The sequence below is a fragment of the Leptonychotes weddellii genome, chromosome 2 (genome assembly GCF_054177405.1).
Source record: "Leptonychotes weddellii isolate Sample4059 chromosome 2, ASM5417740v2, whole genome shotgun sequence".
In the NCBI taxonomy this organism is placed as follows: Eukaryota; Metazoa; Chordata; class Mammalia; order Carnivora; family Phocidae; genus Leptonychotes; species Leptonychotes weddellii.
Window position 1 is genome coordinate 46361417 of NC_138370.1, and position 19626 is coordinate 46381042.

Below are 19626 nucleotides of genomic sequence, written 5' to 3' on the forward strand. Positions count from 1 at the left end.
TTTGATTTGATGCAACATATCTGCTCATCCAAGCAAGATGTTTAACTTCAAAGAAGTTCTGTCCACCCTCCCCTCTGGCCAATAAATAACTCCAAGAGGGGAAAAAAAACTATGTATTTGGAGCATCCCAGACTGCTGAGTGATGAAAAGATTCATCATTTTTTTTCTACTGTGGACATGGGTCTTTAATTAGTCCTTTACTTTTTTCCCATAACTGGTAGAATTTGTAGGGCTTTAGATTTTGCGGGTTATTGATTAAAATACATGGCAAAGTAATTTTGAAAAAAAAATCCAACTACTCAACAATTATAGTAAGACTTTCCTGTTTGAACAAATCCTGGATATGTCCATTTGACCGGGAATTTTACAAATAAATAAAATTAAGTCAGAAAACTGTTGGCATCAAATTCTCTGGATCATGATAAACTTATTCTAAACATCTTTTTTATATGCAGATCTATAATTGGGGCTAGTTCTTGAATTTAAAATTATGGCCAGGCTAAGCCTGGAAACATATAAATAGAATGTTTAGGAGGTCAAGGAATTGATTTGTGGAATTTGTTTGTTGTTCTTGTTGTTGTTAGTCATCTTAATAATATTAGCATAGATGATCAGATAAGCCAGACAACCATCCTGAGTCCATACAAAAGAAAACTTCAGGCAAATCCATCCAAATAATCTGGCAGACATTGATTGAGTGGCATGGATAAAAATAAGAGGAAAAAGACGGCAAACTCCAGGGAGGAACCTAAAAGAAGATCAGCAAGAAGAGAAGGGAAAGGGGCACCTGGGTGGCTCAGTTGGTTAAGTGTCTGCCTTTGGCTCAGGTCATGATTCCAGTGTCCTGGGCTCCCTGCTCGTGAGGAGTCTGCTTCTCTCTCCCCCTGCTCTTGTGCTCTCAGTTGCTCTCTCTCTCTCCTTCTCAAATAAATAAATAAAATCTTAAAAAAAAAAAAAAAGAGCAGAAGGGAAAGTGAGCAATCCTGTCACTTAATTGTCTTAACTACACTACATCTAAAAGCCATTCTGACTTTTTGGCCCTTAACAAATATTTGGCTGAACTAATGAACCAGCAGCTTCTTGTGGAAGCTGGCCTAAATCCTCAGGTGAACAGAAAGAAATAAGAAGTGTCCCAAATTGTTATATAACATAACAGAATTCCTACGTGATTTCTTAGAATCTATTTTTTGTATAACACAAACAGTTTATGGGGCGCCTGGGTGGCTCAGTCGTTAAGCGTCTGCCTTAGGCTCCGGTCATGATCCCAGTGTCCTGGGATCAAGCCCCGCATCGGGCTCCCCACTCCGTGGGAAGCCTGCTTCTCCCTCTCCCACTCCCCCTGCTTGTGTTCCTGCTCTCGCTATCTCTCTCTCTGTGTCAAATAAATAAATAAAATCTTTAAAAAAACACACACACATAAACAGTTTAAAAAAATAGTCACTCCTATTTCTCTTTCTACATTTCTCTTCTACAAGAAAACCACTGGTTTCTGTACCTCCCGACTTGGGTTCCTTACTACTACCCTCGTACCTGTGGAGTCAGAAAGACCTGAATTCAAACTTCACCTTCATCATTAACAGGAACTTCAGTTTTCTTATCTGTAAAAATGGAGGTAATTAAATACCTACGACATGTAGTTATAATGAGGATGAAGTGAAAAAACATACATAAAGACCTCGGAAAGGAGCAGTTTGACACACTCACTCACAAGCACGCATACTCCAACCACAACTCTACCCCTGTCCTCTGAGCTAGGCCCCTGTCCTGGCATCTTAATACACTTGCATGTTCTCCTACCAGCTCTTCCAAGATGGTATGGATCCAAGATTACATCCAATAAACTGCACGTGTCCAGGGGAAAACTTGTTTCCTTACCTATCATTCATAAACTTTGCAAAGGCATTATCCATTTGTTCAGGGAATTTGACCTGGATTTTTGGAAGCATGTGGACACGGCTTTACGCTGCAAATTTCTAGAGGATAGGGAGCATCACACCGAAGGACCTGGCCTAATGGACTTGTTTCTTGCAGGTAGGAGAGGGACTCCAGAACCAAACCGATCCACTGATGTTGGACAGCTCCTGGGAGTCCATCCCCGCCTGTAAATGATAAGGGACAGGCAAAATTTGACATCCAGCAGTGGATGTCCAGCACCCTCCACGTTGCCAGTCAGTGGACTGGCAAGAACAAGGCCAGATTTGTGCAAGTAAGGTGCTGAAATTTGGGGCACGTTACCACAAGATGAACTTGAAAGATGGGGTCTTAGTCGAGGCCTTCATGGTTACACATAACAGAAACCAACTCAATCCAGTTGAAGCAAACTAGATAATTTCTTGGAAGAAACTGAGGTATCTGATGGAACCCAGACATCTTTCCAAGGCTGGAAAAGCATCCAGGACCCAGGGAGACCTCTGTGTCTCTCAATCTCTTCCTTTCTGTACCTACTGCCTCTCTTCGTGGTGCGAGAAGGCTGTCCAGCCATGGCTCTCATGTTTACAGCCATTTGCAGAAACTGATTCCCTGGAAAGGATCTGGAAGGGCTTTGCTTGGATCAGATGATCCTAACACATCGCCAGAGGCCCGTGCCTGTGCTGAAGTGACGTTCTCAGGAATAGAGGTCACTGGGAGGATGGTCACCATAAATATCTCAGCTACAAAAAAGGATCACAAACTCTGGAACAAACCAGCAATCGGAAGAAATGTGCTGAGCCTCAGCATATGATGCATGTGGCAGGAGAGCCATCCAGGCAGCATCTGCCTTCATGAAGGTGAATTCTTAAAACTGAGCCTGAAGGATGGAGCCCAGGTGAGCCCAGCCACCGAGAGGGAATGCTGCTGTTTTGGAAGTCTCACTGGCATGCCCATCCCAACATTTGTGGGGCCCAGAGCAAGAGCGCAAACAAAGGCCCACGTATTACATGTGTAAATATTTAAAGTTGTAGATCAAGCTCACAAACTGTTAAATAAAATATATTTTATTCTCTGACCTTGACAAATAATACCTTCATAACGACTTAGAAGGCCAGGTTCCAGTTTAGAATGCTCAGACTCCTCGGACTTCCACACTGAAACATGGTGGTGTGGACAAGCCAGTGTGGACGCCCCATCCCACACATCCACATTTAGCCCACATCCCTTGCAAATAGCCACCCCTTTTACCCAGCTGATGAGAAGCACAGACCCTGGAAGTGGACTCTTTAGGGAGAGAATTTCAGGGTCCTAGGAATCTAGAGCAAAGTTTCTCAAGCTTGGGACTATCGACACTTAGCCCTGGATAAGTCTTTGTTGTGGAAGGTAAGGAGGAGGTTTTCCTGGGCATTATAGGATGTTTAGCAGCATCTCTGGCCTCTACCTACTAAATGCAACTGGCAACCCCTGCCCCCAAATTGTAACAAACAAAACAATCCCCTGACATGGCCAAATATCTCCTTAGGGACAAAATCGCTCCCAGTTTAGAACCACTGACCTAGAAAGGAAAGGCTTGGGCTGTCGCAAGCTGCAGAGCTGGAGAAGGGCTGGGATGAGGTGGGGGGCTCTCTAAAGCACGGAGACCAGAACAAGGGCTGTGGGGTACCACGCTCTATGTTGGCTATCTTCCCAGAATTATTTTCTCAGATCTTCCCAACAACTCAGCAAGGTGAGTATTATTAGCCCATTTTATGGATGAGGAAACTGAGGCTTGTGAAGTTAAGCGTCTTGCTGAATTTCACACCATCTCGAAACTGGCAGAACCCGTCATCCAGCACGGGTCTGTCAGGTGCCAATCAGGTTGGGACTAAGTTAATATTAAGGCAAACTAGAATCTGAGACATCAAAATGACCTTAACAGTAAAGTAACCCAATTCACGTTTTTGTCAGATACGGAGCCGATCTGCTGATACTCAGAAAATGGCATGTGGTGATAAAGAATACAACAGGAAATGTTTTCTCCTGTTTAGGAAAACAGCCAAGAGATGAAAAGGTTATTCCTAACTTTAATACCAACACTATCTTTATAAAAATATCATATCTGAGTGGGAAAGATCTATACCCTCCAGCCTCTAATTCATTCAAACTAAAAGAGAAACTGCTTTTTTTTTTTTTTTTTAGATTTACTTATTTGAGAGAGTAGGATGGGGAGGGGCAGAGGGAGATGGAGAGAGAGAATCTCAAGCGGACTCTGCACTGAGCGCGGAGCCTGACATAGGGCTCAATCTCACGACCTTGAGATCATGACCTGAGCTGAAATCAAGAGTCCAATGCTTAACCAACTGAGCCATCCAGGTGCCCGAGAAACTTCTCTTTTGAAACCAGTAAAGATTTCGTCTGTGCAATTAAGCAAAGACTAAGGTAAGAGACATATAAATTAAGGTGTAGAATTATGTGAGCAGGTCCATAAACTCACATAGATACAGTTCTTTAACGTCAGGAGGCACATCTTTCTTATTTTGGATCTAACACTCTATGTGACACATAAAATATACTTAAGACACTTCGTTGAATGAATGAATGACTTCAGATTTCCCTAGATAATTTCATTTCAGGAAATCCACTTTCTTCCACCCACAGGAAAATTTCTGGATAATTGCCTCAACTTTTTATTTAGCTTTAACTGTATAAAAGCAATCTGAGAGAAAGCTTTGGAATATATCATATTTAAAAGTTTTAAGATAAATTTGGTATTTGGTGCAGTGTAGTTCACATTATGCAATGTATCCAGCAACACTAAATAAACATGTGTCATCAGAAAGCTGAAATGCATTAATAAACGCATTTGCATGCACTAGACGAAGGGTAATAGTACACAAGGGCAAAGGTTAAACAGTTGGAGGCCCCAGTTTAATAGCAGACCTGAACTGTTATTTAAATGTCACAAATGTCAGTGTTCGTCTTCAAATGGTATTACAGTAGGATTAGTGTCCTAAGCCTTGTTCCAATTTATGGAGAATCAGGGAGAATGATTCTCATCAACTTGGTCCAAAGCAGGAGAAGATTGATTTTCCTTTACCACTCAGTCTGCTTTTATGAGTTTTCCAGACCCTCCCTCTCCCAGCCAGCATCGTGGATGGAAACTGCCAGATCTGCTTGGAGGCCATATGTGAGCAGTGAATCTGAAAGAGTTATGGCTCATTGAGAAACCAATGAAGAAAATCCTGCCACTCTCGACCACCTCCCCCCCAGGCGGGGCTCCCTGCAAATGTTTGAACCTCTAGTGGTTTCAACCCCTGGGACAAGTGTAGGGCCTGCCATGCCAAAGGTAGAGACTAGCAGAACCAGGGTGGGGAAGTTCATCCTTTGTCTCCATCACATCATTTGTCTTTGCTCAACCATGAGAAGGCACACGATTCTGAAGCCCTCATCGTCTTTGTTAGAACTGTTATTAGTAGTAGTAAAGTACAGGCATTTGAGCACCTACCATGTGCCCAGTGCCACAGCCTCTCATCTCCCTGAATGTTCACAGAGCTCTGTGAGGTAGCTATTACTATTATGCCTGCTTAAATAATGAAAGTAAAACTAGGGGCGCCTAGGTGGTTCAGTCGGTTAAGTGTCTGCCTTCGGCTCAGGTCATGATCCCAGGGTCCTGGGATCGAACCCCGCATCAGGCTCCCTGTTCGGCAGGAAGCCTGCTTCTCCCTCTCCCACTCCCCCTGCTTGTGTCCCCTCTCTCGCTGTCTCTCTGTCAAATAAATAAATAAAATCTTTTTTAAAAAATGTTTAAAAAAATTTAGAAAAAAAAAAGAAAGTAAAACTAGAGGTCACACAACATGGCAAAGGTTACTTGATTCCAGGCACCTCCCCCTTAACAATTACATAAATGGAGTAGCCAGCAGAGATGGAAAAGGCAAAAGATCTCAAGGTCGCAGAGCTTTATCCCTTAAAGAATTGCCCACCACAGACATAAGGTTATATAGCTCAAGCGGCTGGGATTCTCAGCCTCCCCTAGGACGACTAATGGGCATGCCATTCGAGATGTCCAACAACCTCCAAACAAGAACAGTGTCTGCCCTTGATATAGCCATTTCCTCTTTAGAGCTTTGGATGTAGCACAGGAGTGATTTTCAAATAGAAGGTAGAGCCTTTCCTACCACAAAGAGGACGAAGGGGATGTCAGAGGTCATGAGGACCCTACTGGGGGCCTCTTAAAGCTCTCAGAGGGGAATGACAAACACTGGCTGGCCAGGCAAACAAAAGGAAGCAGCCATTTCTCTACTCCAGCTTTCCATCTCCCAGGCCTTTAAGATTTACTGTAATTTTGGAAAAGAAATGAATTTCTGGTTGTGCTGAGGATTATGGATATGTGGTGGTCTGGGAAGGCTGCATGAGGCCCCCGAGGGTCCACAAAAAAAATATTTGAATAGCCACTGCAAGGCAAGGAATTAGACATACATCAAGATCTCCAGAAAGAAAGTGCTGAGGGCAGCCAAGCTCCTCTCCACTAAGTTTGAAAAGAGGTGTACCATCTATTCCTTTTTTCATTCAAGTACAGTCAGATGACACACATAAACAATAACCTAGATACCTGTTTTGGGGCTACATTGACGACTAATGAGATAACCTCAAGATACAAGATTGATGTCATGTTGCAAAAAATAGCTCAGTATTTAATCAGTAATAACTAATCCTTTATATTCTGTGAGAATGAAATGTACTGAGTACTTACCATGTGTCAGGAATTATTAGGCACTTTCACATATTCAATTTTTTTACTCACCATTTTTTTACCTACCTGTGAGGTAGGTGATGTTATTAACTCCTTTTATATTTATATTTTTATTTTTTTAATTGTATTTATTTGAGAGAGAGAAAGAGCATGAGCAGGGGGAGAAGGAGAGAGACAAGCAGACTCCCCACTGAGCAGGGAGCCCAACCCGGTGCTTGATCCCAGGACGCTGGGATCATGACCAGAGCTGAAGGCAGATGTTTAACCAACTAAGCCACCCAGGTGCCCCAACTCTTTTTTTTAATAGATTTTATTTATTTATTTGAGAGAGAAAGAGAGAGAGCACCAGCAGGGGAGAGGGGCTGAAGGAGAGGGACAAGCAGACTCCCTACAAAGTGTGGAGCCCTACACAGGGCTGGATGTAGAGCTCGATCCCTGGACCCCGAGATCATGACCTGAACCAAAGTCAGATGCTCAACCAATGGAGCCACACGGGCGCCCCTAACTCCTTTTATATAAGAAACAATGTGTCTCAGGGAAACTGCATGAATTCAGCAAAGTCCCAAAACTATAAGACTCTGAACTGGGGTCTTTTGATTCTAAAATTCTTGCCATTTCCATTTCAGCTGAGAGCTCATCGAGGCAAACAGTCCACGGGGGCAGGAGCAAAGAAAGGGGTTGTGAGAAGGTCATTATCAAGTAGAGAAGTTTATTCTGACAAAACCTTCCTAGGTCAGCTCAGTTTGTTCATATTGGTAGTGCCCCGTTCTAGATACTTTAAGTGGGATTCACATAGATGAAGTAAAGATTTATCTTCATAATTTAAAAATTATTGTTGAAGGAATTGGAATTTGGTACCATGATCAGTCAACCATCATGTTGTTCTATATAGTCCAAATTCACCTAATAATTATTAATGGCCCTCAATTTTGTTTGTGTAGACATGTCTTATTCACTTTGTCATTCCTTCCATTAAAGTTTCTTGTTTTTAATGGTTCACGCATACCCATAGACCCTAAATGCACACACGCACACACACACAGACAAATTAGATTTGAGTAAGAGGAAGGAAGAACAGCAAAATTCAAAACAATTCCTATTTTGTGTTTTTAAGGTAGGAATTAGTCCAGACTAGTTTTTTAAGTCCATCTTTCTTGAAAAATTTGTTTTTAAATTTAAACAAACTTTGAACCTCCTTTGTTAAAAATTTTACACAAAAAGAAGAAAAAAATACAGCTCCAGAATCACTGGGGGAAAAAAAATTAAGCACTTGTTCTGGAATTGTATACTAAATTATAAAACGATTTACTGTATATTGTCATCTCACATGATTTTTTTGAGAAAAAATAATATAAAAATCATTTTGAGTGGGTTCAAATTTATGTGGTCCAGTGACCAGATTTTTATCCTGATACGCCAGAAAACTTTACTTTAGTAAGAAACTTCAGTTCTCATCACTTTTGAACATCTCCACCCCTCCTAGAATGTTTAGAAACCAATGCATCCTAAAGAGTGAGCACCTCCTATTTGACAGGTAGCCACTTCCCTGAAGAGGAGTAGAAATGAAGAAATGGGAGACCCTCGTTTGAGAGCAGAGGAATGCTGGCAAAGTGGTGGTGGGGAGAATCAGAGTCCAGGAAAAAAGTGCTCTTGGGCTACAAAAAGGGTTTTCAGTTTGCAACAAAAATCCAATTCAACTTACAAATTAACTTTTTCTTAGTTCACTAATAATCTGAAAATAATGTCTACATTAAGCTAGGAAGTAAAACCATTCAATTAAGGAATTAAAAATATCAATATGAACTAAGAACTTTCTGATGGTAAATGTATAATAGCTCTTTTGTTTGTCTGTAAAAGAAGTCCAGGAAATATTTTGATAGATTAATACTCAAACGAACAGCAAGTTACATTTTTCCAGCACAGTAATGCAGTCTGCTTTATGGAGCCCCAAACAGAAAGTTGCAAATGTCCCCACTGGATAACAATCTCTACACTGTTTGATTTTAGCAGGTGGAACTCCAGCTTGCCAAAGACTCAAAATTAGGAAACTGCTCTTCCAGCCATCTCCAGACTGCCAATTCGTGATTTGGCAAACGGAAAACTGTAGGAAGATTGTCTGTAAATACGTGATCAGATCTTGAACCAATCTTTTGTTTTCTGTTACATTCCAAAGAGGTCTTTATGCAGGCCAAATAACTCAACAATACATTATTAAATGGATAAAGAAGGCTGATGGAACATCAGTAAAGGCTGATCATAAGATTTCTGAAGTCTGAATCTTGCTTTGACACACTTATCTAGTTTATCCAGAAGGCAGTAATGAGAATTACTAGACACATCAAAGAAAGGAGGTCCCTTTATTGGATAAAATAAAATAAAATAACTAAGCTACATATGGAGATTTACTTCATAATGCTATTTTCTTCCTCTAAGAGGTCTTAAAATGTTTTAATTTAAATATTATATGCCATTTTATAAAGAGTTGTTTTATTGCTCCTGGACCTTAAAATAGTCATAAGTGTTATATTAACTCAGGGAGCCATGAAGAGATGAGCTGTAAAACATTTAATACAGGACCATGGTGGTTATCCACAACCGAATAATGAATTGCATGTCACACAATGCATGATAGTTATCTGTGTTGCTAAAGTTATAGCTGAGGAATTATTGGTCTCTCTTATCTGAAAGACCAAATGTAGTGTGAGATCAAAGGAGGCAATAATTGTGCAGGAAACAGCATCTTAAAAAAATTCCTCTGAGGATGAGAAACTAATTTATAAAGTTCAAGATTAGTAAGTACTGAGTATCATTTTAGATTATCCAACTTGGATAAAACATTTTTAGCAATATTTCTAATAGATCATTTGCAGCAAGAAAAAAAAAAAGCACTAAAAAATTGCCAAATTGCCAAATCAGGGATCCCTTCTGGGGACTGAACACAACAGCAGGTGAAATTATTTTCAGCCACTTACATGGAAATGGGAAATGTCCATGTAATTAATACAACGTAATTACATACGTTTGTTTCATTGGAGAGAGATGGCTCTTGAAGTCCACTCCAGAAACCCCACAGACCAGATCAGATCTCTATAAGCCAAGGAGACCAGGGGCAGGGGGGTGGGGCACGGTGCGGACATTTCAGGGCCCTGCCAATTGAAGACATTTAATGTTTTCTAAATCGTCAGCCTCTGATGATTCAAGAAACACTTTGTGCAGATTGATGGATGGTTCATATCAACTGCTGGTCAATGAGTGAGATACCAAGCCAGATTATTTAACCCACTTACCAAAGCACGCCAACAAAGAAAACTTTTGGAAGTCATTAACAACTGATTACAAGACATAATTTATTAACATCCTTAAAGACCTGCAGGGCAGAAATGCTGCAGAGGCTTGCCTAGTAAAAGCTCTTCACTCAAAAAATTCTCCATCCAAAACTCAATTAAGGGGAAGTGAAAAGTTAGGATCCACAGCTTTCTACAATAGTAACTACCTCAACAGTTAAAACTAGATGTTTGCAAAATAGGAAAACAGGGAATAAAATAGCCATCTCTGAGTGAAATTAAAAGTGATTTTTATTTGCATTTTCATCTTCTCTTTATTTTCCTAGCTAAATACAAGAAGCACATGTAACCTTCATAAAATCAGACAAACAAAAAATGTTAAAAAACATCCATAATGTGGACTTCAACTTCAGATAATAGATGATTTTTCATTCTCCATTTTACGTACGTTTATGCCTGCCTTCCAAATACAATAATATTTCTAATACTTTCCATTTCTCTTTGTTGACTCTTTGGAATGTTCTATGAGCACTCGGGTCTCATTTGTTTTGCCTACCAAAGGAAAAAAAAAATTTAGAAATGTTGTCGTGCAGTACTACATTAAGCCAAGTGAGGATCTGATCTCCCAGCTATGCCTACAAGATAATAACGGCCAAAACTTTTCTCCCAATTCAGATATACAGTCTTTTATGATTATTTGCCTTTCTGTGATCTAACAACACAGCCTTAACACTAAACACTTATATATAATTATCATTCTATAGGAAAATAATCTTGAAACAAACCACTTTCCTTTTACATTTTAAACCTCCAGGAACAAACTTAAGCTATTCATTCTGGTTGTGGTCACAAATGAACATGTATAATTAATACAGAATGCAAGAATACAAAAACAACTATGAATCAGAAATTTGTTTCACGTCAACCACTGTTAGGTTTGAAAGACATGAATGTCGTCTTTTACCCCCTGTGTTAGAGACTTTAATATAGAGCAAGTCTTGTCCCTGAAACTCTACCCACCCAAGGTGGACTCCCTAAATGTTCACAGCCCTGTCTGGGGTTTTGCTCACCTAGCTCATGTAGGCTACCTTGTACAATGACAGGTACAAACACACACACACACACACACACTCACACACTTCCTGTTCTCTCAAACTAATTGTAGGTTCCTTATGCCATTTTTCAGCTCCCTACCCCAACAATCTCCTTCCTGACCTCAGTGCCTGGCACCATGCTCAGCACATATTTTTTGGTTGCTTGATTTAAAGGACTACGCTTGACTTCACTTTCTCATTTACCAATCAACCATCTTTAGCTATGTGCAGTTGCAGTCCGACTGTCATAAATGGGAAGGCAGAATGGTGGGGTCAGAAGTCCAATAAACTGGAAGACGAGGAATCAGGTCAGGTTCCAACTGCTCATCACTACCCATGTGCCCTTGGACAAAATGTTTTACTTTCTGGTTGCTTTAGTTTCCTCATCTGTAAAATCAAAGTGCCAGACTAGGTAAATGATAAGGTTTATTCCAGCTCTTAAATGCTATGATTCTGAGGCACCTGGGTGGCACAGTCGGTTGAGCCTCAAAACTCTTGATTTCAACTCAGGTCATGATCCCCATTTTGTGGAATCAAGCCCCGCATCAGGCTCCCCTCTCAGTGGGGAGTCCGGTTGGGATTATCTCTCTCCCTCTCCCTCGGCCCCTCCCCCACCACATGCTCGCTCCCTCTCTCTCTCTCTCTCTCTCAAATAAATAAATAAATAAATCTTTTTAAAAAAAATGCTATGATTCTACATGTTCAGAATACCCAAGAACTATTTAGCACTCCACTGTCCAGTACAACTGCCACTAGTTTCAAATGTGGCCATTTAAATTTAAATTAACTAAAATCAAACACAAATAATTCAGTTGCTCATCTGCATTAGCCCCATTCAAGTGTTCAATAGCCATTTGTGACTAGTGACCACTGTATTAGCACGATATGGAACATTTCCATCATTGCCAAAAGTTTAATTGAACAAATCAGATCTAGAGTGATAATAAATATTGTAGTTGTCCTTCCAGTGGTTACCAACGAATCCAATTAACTTTAAGTATATTACTCTCATCTCATTGCCGGCTTTAATCCTGAAAGCAATTCATACATTACAAATGCAACGTGTACATTTCTTTTTTTTTTTTTTTAAGATTTTATTTATTTATTTGACAGAGAGAGACACAGCGAGAGAGGGAACACAAGCAGGGGGAGTGGGAGAGGGAGAAGCAGGCTTCCCGCCTAGCAGGGAGTTCAATGCGGGGCTCGATCCCAGGACCCCGGGATCACGACCCGAGCTGAAGGCAGACGCCTAACGACTGAGCCACCCAGCACCCCAACGTGTACATTTCTTAAATGACAATCACTAATGCTCCTTTCTCTTGAAAAAAACATAGCAACAAATGTTACCATTAGAGCAATAAGCTGAAAAACCGGAGCCTAAGATCCGCCATTCCCGTTTAAATTCCCTAGTTCAGCTAGGCTGAACTGTTTCCCCACCCATCACACTTGGCAATTTCCTGTGTGCATACCTTTGCTTGTCGTGTTTCTTCCACTGAGAATGTTTTCTCTTTCTTCCCAAGCCCCTCCCTAGGTCCAAATTCATCAAGACCCTTTCCAGAGTTATTTTTGGCAAAGCTCAAAAGAACTATTTCAGATGCAGCCATGACAGCTTATAGCAAGAGGGGCCAGGATTGGATGGTTTAAAGAGGCTGCATCGGGAGAGTGCTTAGGCAGCCTGGGACTGTGCTCCTTGCCTCAACTCTACCAAATATGCTAGTTTCATGGTGAATCTGCTGAGACTGGGACAGCCTGAGAAGGTGCTAGCTAAGCTCACCAAAACACATGCTAAAAATGAGGGGATAGTATCAACCATGAAAGAAGAGTCTTTGGGTCATGAGCTACACCTGAGGCAGTCTGCCCCTTGCGTGCATCTGGAGAAACACCTTAAACAGTCCATCCGTCCCCACCAGACCACATGGAGCCAAATTATGCAAGTGTGTGAAGTATCAGCCCCAGGACTAAGGAAAGGTGGGCAGCTAGCTCAGTGCATCAGCAACTGACAGTTTATCCAGTCAATGTAGACTGAATAAATCACTGCATCATCAGTAAAATCTTACATTGCATTTTTGTTACTCCAATTGTCTTTTCTCCAGGACAAATGCCACTGTCTCTTGACTATTGAAAGTAATGTCTTTCAGGGTGCCACAGTGGCTCAATAAGTGCCTGACTCTTGGTTTCAGCTCAGGCCTTGATCTCATGGGTTGTGGGATCAAGCCCTGCCTCAGGTTCCTCCCTCGGGGCGGGGGAGGGTGCTGCTTGAAAGACTCTCTCCCTCTGCCCCTTCCCCTCCCCCCTCCCCCCCACTCTCTCTGTCTCTCTCTCTCTCTCTCAAAATAAATAAATAAATCTGAAAGAAAGAAAGAAAGAAAGAAAGAAAGAAAGAAAGAAGAAAGAAAGAAAGAAAGAAAGAAAGAAAGAAAGAAAGAAAGAAAGAAAGAAAGAAAGAAAGAAAGAAAGAAAGAAAGAAATGTCTTCCTCTTTGGAACTGCCATAGCATTTTATGTCATTCTTAAAGTACTTAAATGCTTTCAATCTACCCTGTCCATTTCTTAATTCTCTTACAAGACTGTAAGGTATTTTCCAGAGTTTTAGCACGATGATTATACACAAATAAGTATGGAATATGACAGGGGATAGGTGAATAAGTGTATTGAATAAATGGATTTCTGAATAAATGAAAACCCTATAGTGAACCCTATTGCTATTGCCCAAAAATACACTGTCCTACCTTAACACAATGGCTTTCTTAAATTGCCTCTCTTTAAAGGTCACACATAACAAGAAATGCCCAACAACAATGTTAACTACAATGATACGTTGTTCATGTACAGAGCAGTTTGAGAAGTACTCAGGAAAATGTTCTTTGGCCACATTCCCTGAATTTTACCTTCTTTTCTCCTTCTTATTTTGTCATTTAAAATAAATGTTAGAATTCTTCATTTCAGGGGCATCTGCGTAGCTCAGTCAGTTAAGCGTCTGCCTTCAGCTCAGGTCATGATCCCAGAGTTCCAGGATCTATTCCCACATCAGGCTCCTTGCTCAGCGGGGAGTGTGCTTCTCCCTCTGCCCTTCGCCCAAATTGTGCTGTCTCTCACCCTCTCTCTCTCTCTCTCAAATAAATAAATCTTTTAAAAAAAGAATTCTTCATTTCATACTTAATTGGATATCAAATAAAATTACCTGGATATAGTACTTTCTTGAAATGGTATATGACAATATTAATAAATTTAAATTAACGTGTTTTCTCACAAAATTTCTAACTCAGTGACAGAAGGGTTTTTCCCCACCATTCCCAAAGCTAAGAGTATCTAAAAATTATCCATAAATGAAAAGTATTTTTCACAACCAAACATTTCACTCATGCAATTATCATGGGCTCATACTTCTTATGTACATAATCTTAACTAGGCTACAGAGACTTTTCTAAATTTAAATTTGTTGTACGGCCCTGACACTGCCTAAAAGACAACCATAACCCCCAAGCCACTAAAGTCCCTTCTCTGTTGGAGTTCCCTCAATTCTTTAACTCTTGCTATAGCTCTAGAATCCATATCCTTTAAATGTCTATACTATAATGTCAAGTGTAAAAGCAAAATAATTTATATTCTACAACCAGGAAAAAATGACTTAGGCATAGAGGTAACTTGGAAAATGAAAACAGTGAATCGTATAATATGATAAGTTTTTTATAACATTGAGTTCATTAAAATTTCCATTTTTACTTTAAAATCCAACTTCTACAGATTAATTCTACATAGGTACTTGCACATATATTAGATAATACATGTGTAAAGTTATTCATTACAATACTGTCTATAAAAAATAAAAGATTGGAAACTCAATGTCCACCAATAGGGGACTAGATAAATAAATTATGATATATCCATTCAATGGATAATATGCAAATGTTAAAAAGAGAATAAGAATGCTTTCTATGTAATACATTCCGAAATAATTTATTCCATTGGTGTCTGTAATAGAAAATACCGGAAACTACATCAAAGTCCTTCAACAGGTAACTAGACAAATAAGTTATAGTAGGATAGTATATAACTCTGAAGAAAATGAGGCTATTCTTCATCTATAGAATGGTCTCCATGATATAGTAAGTGAAAAAAGCAAGATTAAGAACAATGTTTATAGTGTGTTAACCTTTGCATCAAAAGAGGGGAGAGTTTAAGATATAGTTGCATAAAAAAACTCCAGAAGAGTACACTAGAAACTAGTAAAAATGGCTATCCAAGGGAGATAGAATTGGGTACATGAGGGACAGAGGAAGTAGCAAAACTTCTCACAGCATACCATTTTATATTTTTTATTTTTAACCTTGTGAATTGTATTACATGTTCCAAAAAATTGTAAATGTATATTTCTATTATCATTCTTCTAGTGTTTGTCTAATAATAAATGGATTTTCAGAAAATCTTCAACGTATTATCCTCCATCCTTCTCTTGCCAAATTTCCATCTGTACTCTGCCCTCCCCTCTTCCATATCAAATGGCTTTTCAGTGCTCATAAAGACCTGGCTGGGAGAAACAGCTGAGATAGAGCACTTTGGAATGGAGTAGATTTTGATCCAAGACATGATGCTAAATAATGAAGCAATTTGAGGAACATGTTTGCCTAGAAATGAAAGATGGGATGTGTGGTCTGGGTAATGGCCAAAATGTTGAATAATACAGAATTGTAGCAGCTTCTTGCTAACATTTTAATGGTCTAATTATCAGAAAGTCGAATATAAATGTTTTCATTCTTAAACAAGATAATGATTATCAACCACTCACTAAAAAACTATTTATTTCACTAGCTTAAACAGGTTTTAAGGAAAAAGGAAGGTAACTGAATGGCCACACTGAATTATTTTTAATACTAAACCAACTATTTAGATATTCGAGTCATTAATCTATATTTGGAAATCTGTAATCATCTGATGTCTTGTAACAGCCTTTCATTTATTAAAAATGAATTCACACCAAAAAAGCAACAGTGCTTAAATTTGGTGTTCAAAAGGCCTTCTTGGCAAGAGGTATTAAAATGTCAACCTCGTTTAAATGAGACATTATTGACCCCCATTAGTAGGACACGTGCTTGGTTTGGCTTTCTCTAATGGTGGTGATGGATTTGCTCTTGTCCATCCACACACTCCTGCCATGTCCTCTTATGACCTGGGGCAGACATATGCTAGACAGCTGGCTGGGCCAGGCCTGTGGTCACTGAACAAAGCAAACCTTGCTGGCCCACACAAAGATTGAACCTGTGACCTTGTTCTCATTAGCTCAATGCCCTAACCACCTGAGCTAAACAGCCACACACACACAAAAAGTGAAGCTTGAACACTGTGTAGATAGATGTCTGTGTGGGGGTGTCAAAGCCAGGTATAAAATAACATACAATAATGGACATAAAGCTGGTGCTTAGGTATTAAAGGGGGTATTATGTCCTCTTATAAGTTATATATCTTGGATCCCATGACCCAGTGGCATTTTCCAAGCTGAGAACCAAAATATAATCACCTTAAAAGGAATTTTATCTCAGTTCTGTACCACAATTCAATATGGTACCAACCCTGAAATAAAGAAATTGGCCATTGAAATAGTAGTTACCCAGAATGTGCTAGGAGATCACAGAAAGCAAAAGATTCCACATCTCATCTGGTTTGTGTTCCACTGAGCCTTGGGCCAAAAGGGGAAATAGAGATAAGAATAGTTGGCAGAGGTAGAGGTGAGAATATGAGCCAATAATCTGTGATTAGAAGACATAGAAGCTATGTATCCAACCAAAGCTTCGTGAAGAAAACATCTGTACTCAGCCAATCTACAACTTGTGGTTGAATGTCCACGTGTTTTGTGTGTCACAGGACTTCTGGTTACAGAGATCTACTAACAGAGAGGGAAGTTCCACTCATAGGACATACAATCATGGAGAAAGTCACTAAGTCTAGATTATCCAGTTTCTCCTTAGCCCTGAATAGACTGTTACTCTGGTGCCAAGTTCTAAGGGTCACCATGACTATAGACCCAATGCAATACTCACTGAGTGTGGAAAATCCCAGATTAGTGAGGAATTTAACCACAAGTACAACAGGAACAGTTTCATTGCCAAGATTTTACGTCAAGGGATGAAATCAAGTTCCACTCAGAAGTCCTTCCTCCTCACATGAACAGACGTTTCTGCAAAGAAAACATCCAAATGGCCAACAGACACATGAAAAATTGCTCAACATCACTCAGCATCAGGGAAATACAAATCAAAACCTCAATGAGATACCACCTCACACCAGTCAGAATGGTTAAAATTAACAAGTCAGGAAACGACTGATGTTGGCGAGGATGCAGAGAAAGGGGAACCCTCCTACACTGTGGGTGGGAATGCAAGCTGGTGCAGCCACTCTGGAAAACAGTATGGAGGTTCCTCAAAAAGTTGAAAATAGAGCTACCCTATGACCCAGCAATTGCACTATTGGGTAATTACCCCAAAGATACAAATGTAGTGATCCTAAGGGGCACATGCACCCCAATGTTTATAGCAGCAATGTCCACAATAGCCAAACTATGGAAAGAGCCTAGATGTCCATCAACAGATGAATGGATAAAGAAGATGTGGTGTGTACACACACACACACACACACACACACACACACACACACACACAGAGAGAGGAATATTATGCAGCCATCAAAAATGAAATCTTGCCATTTGTAGCAACATGGATGGAACTAGAGGGTATTATGCTGAGTGAAATAAGTCAGTCAGAGAAAGACAATTATCATATGATTTCACTGATATGTGGAATTTGAGAAACAAGACAGAGAATCATAGGGGAAGGAAGGGAAAAATGAAACAAGATGAAACCAGAGAGGAGACAAACCATAAGAGACCCTTAATCTCAAGAAACAAACTGAGGGTTGCTGGGAGTGGAGGGGGGTGGGAGGGATGGGGTGGCTGGGTGATAGACATTGGGGAGGGTATGTGCTATGGTGAGCACGGTGAATTGTGTAAGACTGATGAATCACAGACCTGTACCCCTGAAACAAATAATACATTATATGTTAATAAAAAATAATAATAAATTTAAAAAAGGAGTTCTTCCTCCTCATTCATTTGAATGGACTCTTCCATCAGGATCCTGGTCAACAAGACCACAGGCACAGCATTAACCCCCAACCCCTAAGAGACAACAACCAAAGTCATATCTTGGGTCACAAGAAGTATATGCCAAGAATGCCATCCAAAAATGCCATTGTACAGCTCCCCCCTCTTGAAAGATATAATTCCCCATAGCATAAAGCTCCAATTCCTTACCCTGACAGCCAGCAGAAATTCAAGGCTAAGTCTTCTTTGTCTTCACATCCCCAGGCCTAGCAGAGGACTTCCCATATAAAATGAGCTCAATAAATTATTGAATGAGGAAACAAGTGAGTGACTAAATCTGATCCTGATTTATCTTTCCACATTATCTCACTCCACTTCTCTTACTTAATCCTTCCCTCCAGGACTCACACTAGTGTTCGTGTTGCTCCACGAACATAGCTGGCCCTCTCCTTCTTGTTGAGGATGTCCTCTCTAACTAAGGGCATTAACATTTATTGAGTGCTTATTATGCATCATTTTATATATTTTATCTCATTTAATCCTAAAAATATATCCATTTTTCAACAAAATGCTTAGAAAAGCTGAGTTACTTCCCAAGATTACATATCTACAAAACAATGGAACTAAGGTTTGAACCCAGATTTGAAGCCTGTCTGGCTCCAAAAAGAAACTTCTCTCCCATCTAGGGTATTCTTCTGCCTTCACGTACCCAAATTCTGCCTTTCCAAAATTGGTCTCTCTCTCAAGGTTTAGTGAAAGCTGCAAGGAGAGGAATTCGTAACTGTTCACTCCATCCCATAATGACCTTTTGTTGGTTTAACTTTGTGTTATTAACAAAGAGTCTCAGATAACAATCACAGACTACTTCAACACCCCATCTACTATCCCTTCTATTTCTCCTTTTCACTTTTCATGAATCCAGCCCTTTTCAGCCTAGCTAAACTGTAAGCTCAAAGGGCAGATTCTACATGTTACAATTTGCTGTATCCCTTCACAAGCATGGAAGAGACCTCAGTGTGTGGTAAGCACCCAACAAATAGGACTGACTAAAAGTGACTAATGTCAAGACCTCCATCCTCCCACCAAGAATTTTTGTGCCAATTCCTATAGTTATTATGAAACACACTCCTTCAAGTATTTATTTCTTAAGGCTATTGTAATAAAGAGAGACAACAAGAAAGTTTGGAAAATTAAAATAGCTATGTTTGTAAAACATTTTCACATCTTTCATTATTAACCTCCTGGAGCATCTCTGCTTCTGAGATGTCTACCAAACCAGTGTTTGGGAGATCATCTTGTTAAGATTTCCCTTGTTTGGGGCGCCTGGGTGGCTCAGTTGGTTAAGCGACTGCCTTCGGCTCAGGTCATGATCCTGGAGTCCCGGGATCGAGTTCCGCATCGGGCTCCCTGCTCGGCAGGGAGTCTGCTTCTCCCTCTGACCCTCCTCCCTCTCATGCTCTCTGTCTCTCATTCTCTCTCTCTCAAATAAATAAATAAAATCTTTAAAAAAAAAAAA

The 19626-nt window shown here is 40.1% G+C and overlaps 2 long non-coding RNA genes across 2 annotated transcripts in view; one reads left to right on the plus strand and one right to left on the minus strand.

The window, feature by feature from the left end:
* LOC145719461 (uncharacterized) overlaps positions 1–19626 on the plus strand; it is a 171725-nt gene that overhangs the window by 78565 nt on the left and 73534 nt on the right. The gene's annotated exons all lie outside the window — the stretch shown is intronic.
* LOC115942480 (uncharacterized) overlaps positions 10194–19626 on the minus strand; it is a 32299-nt gene continuing 22866 nt past the window's right edge. The window contains exons 6-7 of the long non-coding RNA XR_014142378.1: positions 17053–17189; positions 10194–10476 (exon numbers count right to left, since the gene is read on the minus strand). This is a non-coding gene — a long non-coding RNA (uncharacterized LOC115942480). The remainder of the gene's footprint in view (positions 10477–17052; positions 17190–19626) is intronic.